The sequence below is a fragment of the Bison bison genome, unplaced genomic scaffold, assembly GCF_000754665.1.
Source record: "Bison bison bison isolate TAMUID 2011002044 unplaced genomic scaffold, Bison_UMD1.0 scf7180017864519, whole genome shotgun sequence".
NCBI classification, from domain to species: Eukaryota; Metazoa; Chordata; class Mammalia; order Artiodactyla; family Bovidae; genus Bison; species Bison bison.
Window position 1 is genome coordinate 16,310,376 of NW_011495072.1, and position 6,922 is coordinate 16,317,297.

At 38.2% G+C, this 6,922-nt stretch overlaps 1 pseudogene; it reads right to left on the bottom strand.

Moving 5' to 3' along the window:
• LOC104981787 overlaps nucleotides 1–6,434 on the bottom strand; it is a 7,515-nt pseudogene extending 1,081 nt beyond the window's left edge.
• Nucleotides 6,435–6,922: the final 488 nt, after the last annotated feature.

Sequence of the window (6,922 nt, forward strand, 5' to 3'; positions counted from 1 at the left end):
AGTTTCAATCAATTTGCAACCATCATATTACAAAAAAAAACGAAACTGCCTTTTACTTATCAGGGCATTAAAAGAAAGACGAGTGTTTAGAACACAATCCATAATGACAGCTGACAAGACAAAATTTTAAATGCATCCCTTTAATTCTTTATAGTAAATACTCACATTCTCCAAAGGGTACGAAATGACACTGCCTGGGGGTAGAGCAAGCTTGTCCACTCCTTTCACCATCACCATAACAGTAGCCTGAAGATGGTGGCACAGGTTACCTACTGTAAGGCCCGGCCAAGAAAGGTCTTCTTTCACAGAGAAGCCCATGGACCATGCAGCCACGTCTGGGATTCGCTCTCCTGGAATAGGGCAATTTCCATTCTGGAAAACAACAGATACTGGTGATCTTAATATACTAAATTTGTTCCCTAAGACACCTGATACAGGTAAGCATAATACTGCTGGCTAAGAACTCTCTGTTTCCTGATACCTTTGACTCCACCCTTCAGGGCCAGGCTTGCAGGGTTACTCTCAGGATCCAGTGAGACACTCACGGACTGGGTTTAGAAGAGAGGCGGATCAGTTCCTTGTGCTGCCCTAATACTGTTCAGTCCAAACAGCAGGGAAGATGCATGAGGCAGGACCCAGATGTCAACAATGGGAGCCTCACAAACTTATGGTTGAGGTGAAGGGCAGCCACAGCCAGATGGCAGGGTCACAAGGAGGTACATCACCAAAGTTTACAGAGCCAGACACAGCGAGATCATATAAACATAAGGGTCCATATAGAAATGACAGTCATCAAGTTCCGTTTGCTGCTTATGTCTGGAGTAGAGACAGCAGATGCCCTCAGGAAGCTGTCGATATTGGCAACACTTTATTTCACTCTATGCAGGAAATACAAAACAGACACAACTCCCTGTGCCCTCCAAGAGCTGCCATGTGTATTTGTTGAATGAATGAACTCAGGGTGACTGAAAAGCCCTCTGAGTACGTGTGTCTCAGCTCCCCACTCTCCTCCCAAGTAGGGGATTTTGGGAGCAAGTGGCAGTGAAATCAAACCCTGAAAGAAAGCATCTACTCCTAAGAAAACACAAGCAGGGAGGCCAGGACCAGCATGAAGGTAGGGGAGTCTGCCCAAGGTATCCTAGTGCAGGTGGCTCCTTTTCATTGCTTTTCCGGGGATCTGCCAAGATGGTGACAATTTATCCCTGCTTTCTCTGAGGGAGGCTCATGCCACAGCTCAGCTTGTCCACAAATGTCAACCAGCCTGATCCCTCTCCTGGCCATGCTTGGAATCACCTGGGGAGCTTTAAAAGCTGCTGATGCCTCTAGAATAGTAGATTTTTTAAAAAATACATTTTTATGAAGGTGAGTTACATTGATCAAGTGTTCATTGTTCTCTGGAAGTCTTTTTTGATAGCAGCGCTAATGACACTTATTTTACTTGGAATGTGAACCTTACTCTCTTCAGTGAAGTCTATACTTCTTTAGGGAGGGCCCATTTTATATTTATTTTCTTATTCCTACAATCTTATATAATGTTTACTGTTATAACTGTTCAAAAATGAATGGGAGGATAAGTAAATGAACATAGACATTAATAACAAGGAACAAATAAATGACTATCAAAATATGTTTAGCAAATACTTTTCAATACCAGCACAGCCCCCAAAAGATAGTTTACATGATACTTTTCATTGATTTCTATATGGCACATTCTGTCAATACCATAATCATAAGTTGCTTTTGGTACTTTGTTGATTCATTAAGTAAAATATTTTATTCCCAGTGGATTTTTAAAAGAGTAAAAAGTGTTAACTGAGATAGAAGACATGTATTGTAGCTCCATTGGTAAAGAACCTGCCTGCAAGGCAGAAGACCTGGGTTCTATTCCTAGGTCGGGAAGATCCCCTGGAGAAGGAAATGGCAACTCACTCCAGTATTCTTGCCTGGAGAATCCCATGGACAGAGGAGCCTGGTGGGCTACAGTCCAGAGGGTTGCAAAGAGTCAGATACTACTTAGCAACTAAACCACCGCCACCACTTCTTATGTTAAGAAGCATGGGGCACTTTCAATACTAAGTAAAATATTTTATTCCCAGAGGATTTTTAAAAGAGCATAAAACTGTTAACTAAGATAGAAGATGTGGGTTTCTCATTAAGAAGAATTGGGCACTTTCAATATTTAAGTAAACATTTTTACAAAATTAGAGTTAAATCATTTGAGAAAGAAATTGGAACTTAATATGATATACATGGGGATTCCCTGGTAGCTTAGCTGGTAAAAAATCCCCCTGCAATGCAGGAGACCCAGGTTAGATTCCTGGGTCAGGAAGATCTTTTGGAGAAGGGATAGGCTACTCACTCCAGTATTCTTGGGCTTCCCTGGTGGTCAGCTGGTAAAGAATCCGCCTTAATGCAAAAGACCTGGATTGGATCTCTGGATTGAGAAGATCCCCCAGAAAAGGGAACTGGCTATCCTCTCCAGTATTCTGGCCTGGAGAATTCCATGGACTGTATAACCCAGGAGGTAGCAAAGAGTCCGACACAACTGAGAAACTTTCACTTTTCATCATGTACATGGTCCATAGAATCCACTTTGATGTTGTTCTGATTAGATTGCCTTGCTGTGGTCCTATTGCTGGGTGGTAGCTTATGGTTGCTATGTGATAGACTTTGGTTGCTGTGTGATAGAATTCCTAATGCTCAACTCTGTCAATCAGTCATACAACTGGAGATAAAGATAAATTCAGGACTCTATGTAGCTCTGTGACCTTCACTGGTAATGAATCCTGTAGCTTCATTAGTTGCATTCAAAGCTTTTTAAAATTAATTGCCTTTCTCTAATGAAGTTTTTCCTTGCTTGGAAAATCAGAACAATGGTAAATACTTCAACAAACTTAACAAAAATGTATTACAGGCTAGTTGTGACCTTGAAGAGGCTTTTTTCCCAATTGTAATGGCATGTATTATATAGAATGCATAGGAAGGGCTTTATTTTAATTAATATAATCATTCTTTATGTGTTAAAAACTTACTATATTGCAATCTTGTGTACTTCACTATGATACATTAAAATCTCTTCTAAAATCACTTATGCTCATATTCAGGATTTTACATTTTCATTTGTTTAGCTTATTTGGCCATGTGATTGTCATATTGCTCCAGGCACAGAAGCAACCACTCTGACACTAATGTTTTTTAAACTACATTACATTATACATATGCCTAACAGAAGTATGAATCAATGCCAGCATTGCAAAGGAAAAAAATTCATGAAATGTAGTGTTACATAGAAGAATAATTTACTCTGGAGGAAAACAGGGTTTTAATTTCCATAGTTTGAACTTCTATTTTTACCTGTGCACAAAAACAAGTTGAAATATTTATTCATTGGATCAATTGCATAGTGTGTGTATATAGATAAAGATAGTCATAATTTTTTCAGCCAGGGTTTGTGTCTTTGGGTATGGGCTATTCTATAGCTGCTAGATTATTATGTTTCATAATTATGTTGGGACATATTTTTCTCCTTAACTGCAGAAGGCATTTACTTTCATTATTCAGAGTGCATATACCTGGGTTGTTTTTATGAGAGTAAGATGAATTTTCAATGCACCATTCATAAACCAGAGTTACCAAGATGTCATTCCTTTAGAGCTACGAAATGAGGTAAACTTTAGAATGAATTTAAAAGTTCAGTGTATGAAAAAGTCTGTATCTTACTGGGTCATTATAATAATTAAATGAGAAATTGTCTCTGAAGCAATTAAGACAATGCTAACTCAGATAATCAGTGTATTATGAAGTTCAATAAAAATAAGTTATTTGTATAGTGAAATAATGTTGATAAAATATGTCCCACTTCTTAACCAAAAATATGTTTTATAAAAATATTCCATTAAGTCTGGATTAATTTGGGACTTTGTTGGTGGTACAGTGGATAAGGATCCACCTGCCAATGCAGGGAACACGGGTTCAGTCCCCGGGCCAGGAAGACGCCACATGCCACGGGGCAACTAAGCCCATGTGCCACAACTCCTGAGCCTGTGCCCTAGAGCCCATGCCCTGCCACACGATAGTAACCCCTACTCACCACAACTAGAGAAAGCCTGCACTCAGTGACAAAGACCCAACACAGCCAGAAATGAAATCTAGAGGAATCTGAAAGTCAGAATAAGAGCATACAATTACTGGACATTAATTTACAGATAAATTATCAAGTTAGATTTTTCCCCCATATTGGTTCAACATATCCCATTATTTATAAATTCATATATTTTCCTTTAAATGGCTTGCCATTGAAAATATTTCTATGTATCCATTTGCTGAAAAAATTTTATCAAATACCATCACTTTCAATTGCAGTCCCAATATTAAAACATTAGCACTTAATAAGGGAAAGAAAACTACTAAACTTTCAGGGTATTTAAGCTACAGAGAATTTCAGGAATATTCAACTCTTCCTTCCCATTTCAGTATGAGGAAATTGAGGTAGAGTGGCATAGGTGGTATATGTAATATCTCTTGCTTATTCAAATTTTAGTACACTCTAATCAGTGTTATAAATAGATATGGACATTTTCAGAAGCAGACACTCTTTTTTCAATAGATAGGAAGGAGGAAAAGAAGTGAGGGAAGAGAAAAATAGGTCTAGAAGATGAGAGAAAAACAAATGGAATTACAAAGCCAATCACATAAGGCAAGGAGAGGAAGGAGCTATGTGTGTTATGGTCCCCAAATACATTTACCTAGGAATCTCAGAAAATCACAACATTCGGACTTAAATGTGCATTTTAAAGCAGACTGTGAGTTTTAAAAAGTTACAAATAATACCATATTCTTGCATGTGATAGATGCCTAGCAAAAACAAACCAGAAAGCAACCTTCTTCTGTTCTCTGTGTGAAAAAGACTTCTAGATAGTGGTGTTTGTTTCATTAGTCATAATCCATATTGATATTTTATTATATAACAATTGAGATGTTTTATTTTAATAATTGAGAGTGTATAAAATAAACTTCCGCAGAGCATTGGTATTTACACAATCCTTAAAACATTCAGTTCAGTCACTCAGTCGTGTCCAACTCTGCAAACCAATGGACTGCAGCACGCCAGGCCTCCCTGTCCATCACCAACACCGGGAGTCTACTCAAACTCATGTCCATAAGTCAGTGTTACCATCCAACCATCTCATCCTCTGTCATCCCCTTCTCCTCCTGCCTTCAATCTTTCCCAGCATCAGAGGATCTTTTCTAGTGAGTCAGTTCTTCGCATCAGGTGGCCTAATTATTGGAGTTTCAGCTTCAACATCAGTCCTTCCAAAGAATATTCAGGACTGATTTACTTTAGGATGGACTGGTTGAATCTTCTTGCAGTCCAAGGGACTCTCAAGAGTCTTCTCCAACACCAGTTCAAAAGCATCAGTTCTTCAGCACTCAGCTTTCTTTATGGTCCAACTCTCACATCCATACATGACAACTGGAAAAAACCATAGTTTTGACTAGACAGACCTTTGCTGGCAAAGAAATGTCTCTGGTTTTTAATATGCTATCTAGGTTTGTTATAGCTTTTCCTCCAAGGACCAAACATCTTTTAATTTTGTGGCTGTAGTCACCATCTGCAGTGATTTTGGAGCCCAAAAAAATAAGATCTGTCACTGTTTCCATAGCTTCCCCATCTATTTGCCATGAAATGATGGGACCAGATGCCATGATCTTAGTTTTTTTAACGTTGAGTTTTAAGCCAGCTATTTCATGCTCCTCTTTCACTTTCATCAAAAGACTCTTTAGTTCTTCTTCACTTTCTGCCATAAGGGTGGTGTCACTGCATATCTGAGGTTATTGATATTTCTCCCGGAAATCTTGATTCCAGCTTGTGCTTCATCTGGCCCCACATTTCATATAATGTACTCTACATGTAAGTTAAATAAGCAGGGTGACAATATACAGCCTTAACATACTCCTTTCCCAATTTGGAACCAGTCTGTTGTTCCATGTTTGGTTCTAACTGTTGCTTCTTTACCTGCATACAGATTTTTCAGGTGGCAGGTAATGTGGTATAGTATTCCCATTTCTTGAAGAATTTTCCACAGTTTGTCGTGATCCACACAGTCAAAGGCTTTGATATAGTCAATAAAGCAGAAATAGATGTTTTTTCTGGAATTCTCTTGCTTTTGTGATGAGCCAACAGATGTTGGCAATTTGATCTCTGGTTCCTTTGTTTTTTCTAAATCCAGCTTGAACATCTGGAAGTTCATGGTTCACGTACCTTTGAAGCCTGGCTTGGAGAATTTTTAGTATTACTTTGCTAGTGTGTGAAATGAGTGCAGTTGTGCAGTAGTTTGAATATTCTTTGGCATTAAAATGGTTAATTTTTTGATGATAGGGATTTTCCTCAACAAACATATAGCAATCACTGTGCCTTCAATTTTGTTAGCCATGTTGTACCTTTCAAGACAGCCTTGTTAGCATCATTGCCAAGCTTTCTAGAATTTGAATCCTGGTTCAGGTATGTGGAATTACTATATTCTCTCTTGTCATGTTTTGTGATGACTTTTGTCCTAAGCTCTTTTGGTGTATGCAAGAGAATGGAGTTAGAATGGTTGGCCAGAAATTCAGATTTCCTCTGTGAAGAATGATGAGATACTCATTTGTCCACTCTTCTCTCTTATTTTTTATTGAAGTTCAGTTGATTTACAGTATGATATTAATTTCACATGTATAGCAAAGTGACTTGGTGATACGTATAAATATATATATATTCTTATTCATTTGAAAATTCTTTTTCATTAGAGTTTATTACAAGATATTAAATATAGTTCCTTCTGCTATACACTATATCTAGTCTTTTGTTTTATGCATGATAGAGGGCATCTGTTAAATGGATACTGCCAATTTACTCCTACTGTCCTCTTCCCCTTGGTAACCG